Below are 12,360 nucleotides of genomic sequence, written 5' to 3'. Positions count from 1 at the left end.
AGTACCATGATGCTCCTTGAAGAGTTTGTGACGTAGCTCAGGAGGCACAAATAACTTCCCAGAAGGACAATGGGCAGGTGCCTCAGTCTGGGCAGCCTGGACCTCGGCCTCCAAATCAGAATATAGAGCAGAAACAACTACCCCCTCCGCCAAAATGGGACCCGGGTCCTCGGAGTTTCCTCCTCCCGGAAAACAGCGAGAGAGAGCATCAGCCTTCACATTTTTGATCCCAGGGCGGAATGTAACGACAAAATTGAATCTGGAGAAGAACAGAGACCATCTGGCCTGTCTCGGATTCATACGCCTGGCCGACTCCAAGTATGCCAGATTCTTATGGTCGGTAAAAACGGTGATAGGGTGCCTGGCCCCCTCCAACCAATGGCGCCATTCCTCGAAAGCCAACTTGATGGCCAACAACTCCCTATCTCCCACATCATGGTTTTTAATAACATAATAGAACACCAGTATCTAATGCGTGTATCTCACACTGACAAATGCAGCAAATGCTGCAAATCTAGTTTTTGGACCAAAATGGGTGTTTTTTTAATAACATAATAGAACACCAGTATCTAATGCGTGTATCTCACACTGACAGATGCAGCAAATGCCGCAAATTTTGTTTTTTGACCAAAATGGGTGTTTTTTTAATAGCAGAATATAACACCAGTATCTAATGCTTGTATCTCACACTGGCAGATGCAGCAAAGGCCGCAAATTTTGTTTTTTGACAAAACTGGGTGTTTTTTTAATAGCAGAATAGAACACCAGTATCTAATGCGTGTATCTCACACTGACAGATTGTCACGACTGTGACTGATCCAGACAGGTCTGGGAGGAGAAGGTCGCAGCGACTTGCTACTCGCGATAGCTTGTGAGTTATCTCCATGGTTCAGGGTATGTCATCCGGGTTTTGCCTTGTGAACCTTTTTGTCCTGACTGGGAGTTTGTAGGCATCCTTCTCAGGTGAGTCCTGTCTGCCACTCCCAGCTACTATATTAGTTTCAGTTTCACTTGCAGTCATTGCCAGATATAGTCCTTACTTCCAGTTCTATGCTGACCTTTGAAGGAGATCGTTTGATGGTGTTGCTGTGGAGCTCTTGTCCGGTGTGGACTGTCGTGATTGGGATCGCCTTCTCTGCTCGTGACTGGATAAGTCTATCTCTGCTATAGTTTGTTTGTTGCTGTCTTCCCCTGCTGTTCTCCTAGACATGAGTGATGGTGACTAGTGCTCCCATCGGCCTTTCCCCACTCTAGGCTTGTTAGGGTGACTGAGGGTTTAGGCATCCTGCTCGCCGCACGGGTTCACACCCCGTCTAGGGTATCAGGGCAGACAGGTGCCAGATTAGGGTTAGTCAGGGGTGGCCATACTATTCCCATCCGTAGATTAGGGTCCCCCTTCCCCTCCGTCTGGTGCGACACGACTGCTGCTGGGATAGCAGTCGTGACAGTATATCTGGCCTTTTAAAAAAAAAAACAAGGTACTCCTGAGCCAAAAGTGGCTTTACCTGATAGGTTCTCAGGAGGGAGAGACCAATTTGTAACCTTCAGAGAAGCTTGCAAATTGTTCTTCAGGTTACGCCCTAGATCCTCCGGCGGTGAGGAACAACGGGTGGGCATTGTAATTTCTCTCCTGCAAGGAGATCCGCAGGCTTGGGCTTTCTCCCTACCATCAGACTCTCTGGCCTTACGATCAGTGGAGGAGTTTTTTGAAGCCCTGGGTCTCGTATATGATGACCCGGACAGGGTCTCACTGGCTGAGTCTAAGCTACGTAGACTTCAGCAAGAGAACCGGTCTGCTGAACTATATTGTTCCGAATTCCGTAGGTGGGCTACTGATACGTTATGGAACGACTCGGCCCTTAGGAGTCAGTTCTGCCAGGGGTTGTCTGAGAAATTAAAAGACGCGCTGGCGGTATACGAGGTCCCTGGGTCTCTGGAGGCTGCTATGTCTCTGTCCATAAGAATCGACAGACGACTCAGGGAGAGACTATTAAATTTTACGGAGGCCTCTATAGGGCAGGGATCGGTTTGTTATGATCCAGTCTAACCAATGCAAATAGGGGGCGCCACTAGACGGGTGAATCCTCCTAAGTTCCGCCGTAGGTCAGAGGTTTGTTTTCGTTGTGGGGGGAGGGGTCATTTTGTAAAGGTTTGTCCCTCAGAACCCAAGAGACCACAAACAAAGGAGCCGCCGGAAAACTAGAGTCCCCAGATTGTGCGGAGGATAACAGTCTGGGCGTATTCGTTTCCTCCATACGCATGTCTCAGTTTTTGTTGTCCGCTACCGTTGAGGCGGGCAATAAGACTGAGATCTGTTCCGTCTTTTTTGACAGTGGGGCGGGGGTCAACTTGGTGGATGCACGGTTTGCTCAGGCTCTGGGTTTTACTCCGGAACCGATACGCAGAACCATTCCTGTTTTTGCCATCGACTCCTCCCCTCTTACTCAGAGAGAGTTAACTCAGATCATCCATAATATCCATCTGCAGGTAGGGGACCTCCATAAAGAGCATATCTCTTGTTATGTCCTGGACGGTCTTTCGGCTCCTATGGTATTGGGGCTTCCCTGGCTGGTGACTCACAATCCAGTGGTGGATTGGCAGGCCGGGGAGATTGTGGAGTGGAGTGAACATTGTAAGGACAACTGCTTGAGTAGTAGGTGCTCTACACTCTCTGTAACATCTTTACCTGCCTTTCTGTCAGATTTTATGGATGTGTTCTCTGAGAAGGGTTGTCAGGGGTTACCACCTCATCGTCCATATGATTGCCCGATTAATCTATTACCTGGGGCAAAACTACCTAAAACCCGGTTATACAATCTTTCCGGCCCGGAGAGGAAGGCTATGAAAGATTATATTTCGGAGAGTTTGGCTAAGGGACACATCAGACCCTCTTCTTCACCTGTGGCTGCAGGGTTCTTTTTCGTTAAAAAGAAAGATGGGGGCCTACGTCCTTGCCTGGATTTCCGGGAATTAAACCGGATAACTATCCGAGATCCCTATCCTCTTCCTCTCATTCCCGACCTCTTTAATCAGGTTGCTGGTGCTAAATGGTTCTCCAAAATGGATCTCAGAGGAGCCTATAACCTGGTTCGCATCAAAGAGGGGGATGAGTGGAAGACGGCTTTTAATACTCCGGAAGGGCATTATGAAAATCTGGTCATGCCATTTGGTCTTACTAATGCGCCTGCGGTATTCCAACATTTTGTCAACAATATTTTTAGTCACCTTATCGGGAGATTTGTTGTGATATATCTTGATGACATCCTGGTCTATTCCCCGGATCTGGATACACATAAGATCCATGTGAGACAAGTGCTGCAGATATTAAGGGCCAACAAATTGTTTGCTAAGTTAGAAAAATGTGTGTTCGCCGTAAAAGAACTGCCATTTCTGGGGTATGTGTTGTCAGATTCAGGTTTCCGCATGGATCCAGAGAAAGTCCGGGCGATTATAGACTGGGATCTGCCTGAGAACCTGAAGGCATTGCAACGCTTCCTGGGGTTTGCCAATTTTTATAGAAAGTTTATAAAGAACTATTCCTTGGTGATCAAACCACTGACGGACATGACCCGAAAGGAATCCGATTTTTCCAAATGGTCACATGCAGCCAAAACTGCCTTTGCATCTCTGAAGGAGAGATTCACCTCGGCCCCTATTCTCGTACAGCCAGATGTCTCGCTTCCTTTTATTGTAGAGGTTGACGCATCAGAGGTGGGGGTGGGAGCGGTACTATCTCAGGGCCCGTCCCCTGGTGAATGGCGTCCGTGTGCTTTCTTTTCGAAGAAATTGTCTACTGCAGAAAGGAACTATGATATTGGCAACAGGGAACTTTTGGCTATTAAGTTGGCTTTTGAGGAGTGGCGTCATTTTTTGCAGGGGGCGGTTCATCCCGTCACGGTGATTACTGATCACAAAAACTTATTATATCTGGAGTCTGCTAAACGTCTCACCCCTAGACAGGCTCGGTGGTCGTTATTTTTTACTAGGTTTAATTTTGTAATAACCTATCGCCCGGGGGCAAAAAATACTAAGGCGGATGCATTGTCTCGAAGATTTCCTGGAGGGGGTGATGTTGAGGTACCAGAGCCCATTTTGCAAAAGGGGGTGGTGGTCTCTGCATTACACTCAGGTTTAGAGGGGAGGGTGTTGGAGGCTCAGGGGGACACCCCGGCCTCCTGCCCCTCGGGTAAACTGTTTGTGCCAGAAAATTTACGCCTGGAGATACTAAAAGAACACCATAACTCCACACTGGCAGGACACCCAGGTAGTAGGGCAACCTCTGAATTAGTGTCTCGTCGGTTCTGGTGGCCTAAGTGGCGCCAGGAGGTGTTGAATTTTGTGTCTGCATGTGCTACCTGTGCTCGTTCTAAGGTAGATCATACTCGTCCGGCAGGGCGTCTTTTACCTCTAGCCATCCCCAACAGGCCTTGGACGCACCTATCAATGGATTTCATTACGGATCTACCAGTATCAGCGGGGAAAACTGTTATTCTTGTAGTGGTTGACAGATTCAGTAAAATGGTGCACTTTATTGCTCTTGCCGCATTGCCTAATGCTAACACACTGGCTCAGGTTTTTATTGACCACATCGTGAAGCTTCACGGGGTCCCTTCCGATATTGTTTCGGATCGTGATACCCAATTTGTTTCTAAATTTTGGAAAGCTTTTTGTTCTTGTTTAGGGGTTCATCTGTCGTTTTCTTCATCTTTCCATCCACAGTCCAACGGTCAGACTGAACGTACCAATCAAAACCTAGAGACATATTTGAGATGCTTTGTTTCTGAAAATCAGGAGGAATGGTCATCTTATTTACCGTTAGCCGAGTTTGCAATTAATAATCGTCGTCAAGAATCCACCGATAAGTCACCATTTTTTGGTGCGTATGGTTTCCATCCTCAGTTTTGTACGTTTAGTGAGGGGGGGGCCGTCTGGGATTCCCGAGGAGGAACGATTTGCGTCTTCACTTTCTTCAGTGTGGCAGAGTGTGCAAGAAAGTTTGAAGAGAATTGGTGGTAGATACAAATGTGTGGCTGATAGAAGGCGCTCTGAAGGTCCGGACCTTGGGGTGAATGACTTGGTGTGGTTGTCTACCAGAAATATCAAGTTGAAGGTTCCCTCGTGGAAATTAGGTCCGAGATTTATTGGTCCTTATAGGGTAATTAAGATCATTAACCCGGTGGCTTTTCGTCTGGAGCTACCTCAGACTCTAAGGATCCATAATGTCTTCCACAGATCTCTGCTTAAGAGATATGTAGAACCTCCTGAACCATTGCCACTACCGCCTCCACCGGTGGTTGTTGATGGCAGTCTTGAGTTTCAGGTAGAAAAGATTGTTGACTCACGATATGTTCGCCGCTCTCTTCAGTACCTGGTGCACTGGAGAGGTTATGGTTCCGAAGAGAGAATGTGGGTTCCAGCTTCAGAGATAAAAGCGGACAGACTCATTCAGGCTTTTCATAGCTCCCATCCGGAGAGGCCTGGTCTTGAGGGTCCGGGGGCCCCTCGTAGATAGGGGGGTACTGTCACGACTGTGACTGATCCAGACAGGTCTGGGAGGAGAAGGTCGCAGCGACTTGCTACTCGCGATAGCTTGTGAGTTATCTCCATGGTTCAGGGTACGTCATCCGGGTTTTGCCTTGTGAACCTTTTTGTCCTGACTGGGAGTTTGTAGGCATCCTTCTCAGGTGAGTCCTGTCTGCCACTCCCAGCTACTATATTAGTTTCAGTTTCACTTGCAGTCATTGCCAGATATAGTCCTTACTTCCAGTTCTATGCTGACCTTTGAAGGAGATCATTTGATGGTGTTGCTGTGGAGCTCTTGTCCGGCGTGGACTGTCGTGATTGGGATCGCCTTCTCTGCTCGTGACTGGATAAGTCTATCTCTGCTATAGTTTGTTTGTTGCTGTCTTCCCCTGCTGTTCTCCTAGACATGAGTGATGGTGACTAGTGCTCCCATCGGCCTTTCCCCACTCTAGGCTTGTTAGGGTGACTGAGGGTTTAGGCATACTGCTCGCCGCACGGGTTCACACCCCGTCTAGGGTATCAGGGCAGACAGGTGCCAGCTTAGGGTTAGTCAGGGGTGGCCATACTATTCCCATCTGTAGATTAGGGTCCCCCTTCCCCTCCATCTGGTGCGACACGACTGCTGCTGGGATAGCAGTCGTGACACAGATGCAGCAAAGGCCGCAAATTTCGTTTTTTGCCCAAAATGGGTGTTTTTTTAATAACATAATATAACACCAGTATCTAATCTCACACTGACAGATGCAGCAAATGCCGCAAATTTAGTTTTTTGCCCAAAATGGGTGTTTTTTTAATAACAGAATAATTCACCAGTATCTAACGTGTGTATCTCACACTGACAGATGCAGCAAAGGCTGCAAATTAATTTTTTTGACCAAAATGGGTAATTTTTTTATCACAGAATAGAACACAAGTATCTAATGCGTGTATCTCACATTGACAGATGCAGCAAAGTCTGCAAATTTAGTTTTTTGCCCAAAATGGGTGATATACCTAGAACAGGGGTCGGCAACCCCCGGCACGCGTGCCCGGCATGGCACGCGAGTCTGTCTCTGCTGGCACGTGTGAGCGGCTGTCAATTTCGCCCCATAAGACGCACTTTTTCTTCCCCCAAAATGGGGAAGAAATGCCCCTGCGTCTTATGGGGCGAATGCTTGCTGTTTTACATCGCAAGCTGCGATGTAGAAGCGAGCGGGGACTCGGGGAGGGACTGGGAGGAGGATCTGGGGGCTGGCAATAGCGGCGGGGCGGTGCAGTCAGTGTAGTATATCTGTAGAATTCAGGCAGGCCAGGCGGGCGGCAGCGTAACTCTTGTCATGTGCCTGAATGAAGCAGGCGGCGCAGGCAAGTGACGTCAGTGAGAGACGCGCCAGCCGCCCGCCTGGCCTGCCTGAATTCTACAGAAGCGATTAGGTCAGGATGTAAGGTAGTAATAGGACTGAGGGGGCATGTTTAATAACCAATAAATGAATATAACATCTTATATTTGTATACTGGCGGCGGGGGGGGGGGGAGGCGGGGGCGATCTGTGGATGGCACAGTTATGGGCTGGGGGGGTCTGTGGATGTCACTGTTATGGGCTGGGGGGGGTCTGTGGATGTCACTGTTATGGGCTGGGGGGGGGTCTGTGGATGTCACTGTTATGGGCTGGGGGGGTCTGTGGATGGCACTGTTATGGGCTGGGGGGGGGTCTGTGGATGGCACTGTTATGGGCTGGGGGGTCTGTGGATGGCACATATATAACAGTGCCACCCACAGATCCCCACAGCCCATAACAGTGCCATCCGCAGATCCCCCCCCTGTAACAGTGCCAGCCACAAACCCCCCCCCTTTAACAGTGCCAGCCACAGATCCCCCTGTAACAGTGTCCGTCATCCACAGATCCCCCCCATAACAGTGTCCGTCATCCACAGATCCCCCATAACAGTGTCCGTCATCCACAGATCCCCCCCATAACAGTGTCTGTCATCCACAGATCCCCCCCATAACAGTGTCTGTCATCCACAGAAAAATACGGTACGTGATTCGCCCACCCACCTCTGACATTGCCGCATTTCATTGGCTTGCAAAGGCGCGCTGAGGAGGCTCTCAGCGGTCTGCCCGATCTCCCGCCTGCAGTGCCTGGCGGTTCCCTCGTACAGCAGCAGAAATTGTTCCCTGCCCAGTTTCATCAGGAGCCAGAGCGCAGTGGAGAGAGCTGAAGGATCACCCTGCAGGTTTACGGTATGTGCCCCATGCTTTCTGCCTGCTCTCTGTATGCTGCCCAATTTTACTTTATGTGTTCCATGCTGTATGTATGTTGCCAAGTTTTACTTTATGTGCCCCATGCTGTGTGTATGCTGCCCAGGATTACCCAATGTGCCCCATGCTGTCTGTATGCTGCCCAGGAGTACCAATGTGCCCCATGCTGTCTGTATGCTGCCCAGGATTACCTAATGTGCCCCATGCTTTCTGTATGCTCAGGATTACTTAATGTGCCCCATACTCTCCATATACTGCTCAGGATTACTTTACGTGCCCCATGCTCTCCATATACTGCTCTGGATTACTTTATGTGGCCCATGCTCTCTGTATACAGCCAATGTTGGTCCTCAAACCTGCACACACGCAGATCCCCACAAATGCACTGCAGTATCTTGATCCACAAATAGCTTTGATTTTATTCCTGTACTAATATATAGGACAGGAATAAAATCAATGCTATTTGTGGCTGATACAGCTGTGCACTTGTATGAGTCTGCATGCCAGGGGAGACTTCTGCTACAATACTTGTTTTCTTTTTCATTTCAAAATTGGGGCTGTTGCAGCCTGAAGTCTGAGGTCTGGTAAAAGGTTTGAGGCTGACGTGAGGTCTTTTGGTGATGCTGTAGGCCTGTTAGAAATTATTTTCTGTAAGTAATAATTATTTTGTATTTCTTCCAGTCTACCAGAAGAAAATACCTGCCAGTAACCTACAGTCAGAAGTCTACAGCTTGAACGCCTACAGCCCACACGCCTCCGGTCTTTTGTCTCAGCTCTCCATCAGGTAAGTAAAAACCCTGTGTTTTATGAAGGTGCAGTGTTTAGGGCTGATCTGAGGTCTTTTTGTAATGTGGAATAGAATTTCTCACTGCCATAAAGGAGAACTATGAGGTGAGTGCTTTTCACTCACCTCATAGTTCTAGCCGACCTGTGACAATGAGACTGTCACAGGTCGGCTCAGTAGATCGGGAGGTGAGCTAACACATGCACATAGCTGTAGCTCGCGTTATACTGAGCTTAGGGTGACGGGAGGAAGTCTCCCCTGGCATGCAGACTCATACAAGTGCACAGCTGTATCAGCCACAAATAGCATTGATTTTATTCCTGTCCTATATATTAGGACAGGGAAAAAAACAAAGCTATTTGTGGATCAAGATACTGCAGTGCATTTGTGGGGATCTGCGTGTGTGCAGGTTTGAGGACCAACATTGGCTGTATACAGAGAGCATGGGCCACATAAAGCAATTCCTAATCTTTTCCTAACTCTTCCAGGCTCCGGAAGTCCTGACATAACCAGCTAGCCAGAACCTTAATACAGTACAAAAATGGCAGCCAAGTGCAGCAGTCGTTCTTTTCAAACTGTTTGGACAAATGACTTTGGTTTTGTTAAGAGAGGAGATCGAGCCATATGTTCTCTATGTTGTGAACATGTTGTGTGCCGAACATCGAGTGTGCGGCGTCACTTTGAAACAAAGCATGAGAAAAAGTTCAAAGATGAAGCAGACAGAGCAGAAAGTATCAGGAGAGCTGTGGCAAAATATGAAAAGCAAAGTGTTTTGTTTAAAGGCCTAAGCAACACTAAAACTCTGGCTACACAAGCCAGCTTTAAACTTTCTGAATGTATTGCCAAACATGGAAAACCATTTACAGATGGAGAGTACTTGAAAGATACCTTCCTAAGCAGTGCAGACATTTTATTTGATGGGTTACCAAACAAAGAGACAATTATTTCAAGAATTAAAGATTTGCCAGCTTCAGCAAGAACTGTAGAACGAAGGATTTCACTAATGGCAGAAAATATCTGTTCCCAGCAATCTGATGGACTGACAGATGCACCGGTGTTCAGTGTGGCTGTGGATGAAAGTGTTGACATCAATGACATCCCACGGTTAGCTGTTGTTGCACGATACTGTGGTGGAAACAGAATGCGAGAGGAACTCTTCTGCCTTAGGTCCATGTATGACACTACAAGAGGAGAAGATGTGGCAAGAGCATTTACTGACCATTTTAACAAAAAAAATATAGACATGAAGAAAATGTTTGCCATCACAACAGATGGTGCCCCTTCTATGGTGGGGAAGCAAAAGGGGTTTGTGAGTTTAATTGAAAGTCAGATCGGTCACCCAGTCATGAAATTTCATTGCATTATTCACCAAGAAAATTTATGTGCCAAAATATCTCATTCTGATTTGAGTGCTGTTATGAACACAGTAGTTAAAATTGTTAACTATCTTATTGCTCGCTCATCATTAATACACCGACAGTTTCGAACTGGAGGAAATGGAGAGTGTTTATAAAGATTTGCCTCTACATTGCCCTGTAAGATGGCTCAGTGGCGGGAAGGTTTTGGAGCGGTTTGTGGAGTGTTTTGATGTGATCCACACATTTTTAAAAGAGAAGGGTTTGCACTACCCAGAGCTAGAGGATGAGCAATGGCTAGTAAAACTTATGTTTTTGACAGATATTACAGGACATCTCAACACACTCAATCGGCAATTACAAGGCGCAGGACAAACTGTGTTAGCTTTGTTTGATGCATAGAAGGCATTTCTGGTGAAAATTAAAGTATTCTCTCGTGATATTCAAACTGGAAGCTTTTGTTATTTCAGCCACTTAAAGAGTTTATCGTCACGACAAGCTGTCAATCCTGATGCCATCATTCAGTACGTTGAAGGACTTGAGCTTGAATTCTCCACCAGGTTTAGGGACTTTGAGCAAAATGGCCCATTGTTTTCATTTTTGATTCATCCAGAACATTTTGAAGAGAAAGACCTGTCTTTACCTCATTTTGAATGGATGGGGATTGATGAGTTTGAAATGCAGCATATTGAGTTTAAAACCTCTTTGCTGTGGACATGTAAATTCACAGAACTCCGCAAAAAACTTGAAAACCCTGACACTGACCAAGCAGCATCCATTGTGGCTTGTTGGGAGAGTTTACCAGAAAAATTTGTATGTTTAAAAAAGGTGGCCTTTGCATTAATCTCTGCATTTGGATCCACATATATGTGCGAACAGATTTTTTCTCACATGAAGACAGTGTTAAGTCCATCTCGAAGCCGACTCACAACTGATAATTCGGAAGCGTGTGTGCAGCTGAAAGTAACATCCTACAGGCCAGACATAGCACAACTGAGCCGTGAAATACAAGCACAGGGATCACACTAAAACTGTAAGTCCTGTTTACTTTTCAGCACATGTAAAAATGAACATGTTTTGTGTGTGCACCAGTTATTCAATTTTTTCACTTATAGCTGTGCTGCTAATGGCAAGGTAAACACCTTTAATTAATTAGTGAGTTTAACTTACTATTAGCAGTACAACTATGTACTTGTACTGTATAAAAAGTATAAAAATGAAAATCTAACTAACACTATGGAGCGCTGTTGTTCACTGGCACCCGGTTGTCTGATGGTTTCAAAAATGGCACTCGGTGTGTAAAAGGTTGCTGACCCCTGACCTAGAATATACTTTCCGTATAGTGCATTTGTAATTTGCTGGAGTTGTGTGTGGTTCTGCTGAGATACCCCAGCTATACAGATGGACAAACGGTATTGGAACAAATAATTTCTACTGGTGTGATATACGAGTTGCCCCACAAAAAAACTGATTGAGGCATGGGTGTGATATACCTATAATATAATTTTGATATAGTACATTTGTAATTTGCAGGAGTTGTGTGCGGTTCTGCTGAGATACCCCAGCTATACAGAGGGACAAACGCTATTGGAACTAATAATTTCAGCTGGTGTAATATACCAGTTGCCCCCTAAAAAAACTGATTAAGGGGTTTGATATACCTGCTTCTAGCAAATAATCATCAAGTGGTTCTATATTCTGTACCTGCTTCTAATACTGCTCTTCTATAGGGACTTTGTCACAGGGTAATTTTAAAAAAGACAGGCAGAGGAAGAGGCCGGCCATTTCACAGGGGTGGTAGGAGTCGGGCAGGTGCACCAGGCCGGAGCCTAAGTGGGAAGTTAAAGAAGGTGCGTGCGATTACATCAAAAGACGCACCAGAGTTGGTTCAGTGGCTCACTCAGCCTTCTGCTTCTGCACCCTCCTCATCCTCTGTATCTGCACCCTCCTCATTCTCTGCTGTGTGCACCCCCAAAGACACCACCACCACATAGCCCCTCCACTCGAGTCAGAAGATCTTTTTTTCCATCAATTCCCAGACCTTACCGATGCTGTGCCAATCTGCTGAAACAGGGCAAAATGACACACGTGCCATGCATGGCACACGTCCTGAACTTAGTCGTGCAGCGATTCGTTGCCAAATAACCCGGGGTCCAGGATTTCTTGCAGCAGGCCAGGAAAATCTCTGGCCATTTTAGAAGATCTTACACGGCCATGGCTCGCCTTGCTGACATTCAGCGGTGACACCACTTGCCCGTCAGACGTCTGATTTGTGACTGGCCGACGCGCTGGAACTCCACCTTGTATGTGCTTGATGCACTTCTCCAGCAGAAACGTGTCGTTAAAGACTACCTGTACGAACTTTGTGGCAGGACAGGTTCTGGGGAGCTTGGCTCATGCGCGACGCATGCAGACTTCTGCGGTTATTTGATGAGATCACCAAACTGGTCAGTCGCA

General features: G+C 46.9%; 1 protein-coding gene and 1 long non-coding RNA gene across 2 annotated transcripts in view; both read right to left on the bottom strand.

The window, feature by feature from the left end:
- SMIM24 (small integral membrane protein 24) overlaps positions 1 to 12,360 on the bottom strand; it is a 225,183-nt gene that overhangs the window by 192,553 nt on the left and 20,270 nt on the right. The gene's annotated exons all lie outside the window — the stretch shown is intronic.
- LOC120989562 lies at positions 1,101 to 10,840 on the bottom strand. Its single transcript, XR_005776278.1, has 3 exons — positions 10,663 to 10,840; positions 4,638 to 4,648; positions 1,101 to 1,111 (listed from the first exon to the last, which is right to left on the bottom strand). It is a non-coding gene; the product is annotated as an uncharacterized LOC120989562 (long non-coding RNA).

Source organism: Bufo bufo, chromosome 2 (genome assembly GCF_905171765.1).
Source record: "Bufo bufo chromosome 2, aBufBuf1.1, whole genome shotgun sequence".
In the NCBI taxonomy this organism is placed as follows: Eukaryota; Metazoa; Chordata; class Amphibia; order Anura; family Bufonidae; genus Bufo; species Bufo bufo.
Note: the sequence above shows the minus strand (reverse complement) of the source record. Positions and strands in the feature narration are given on the sequence as shown.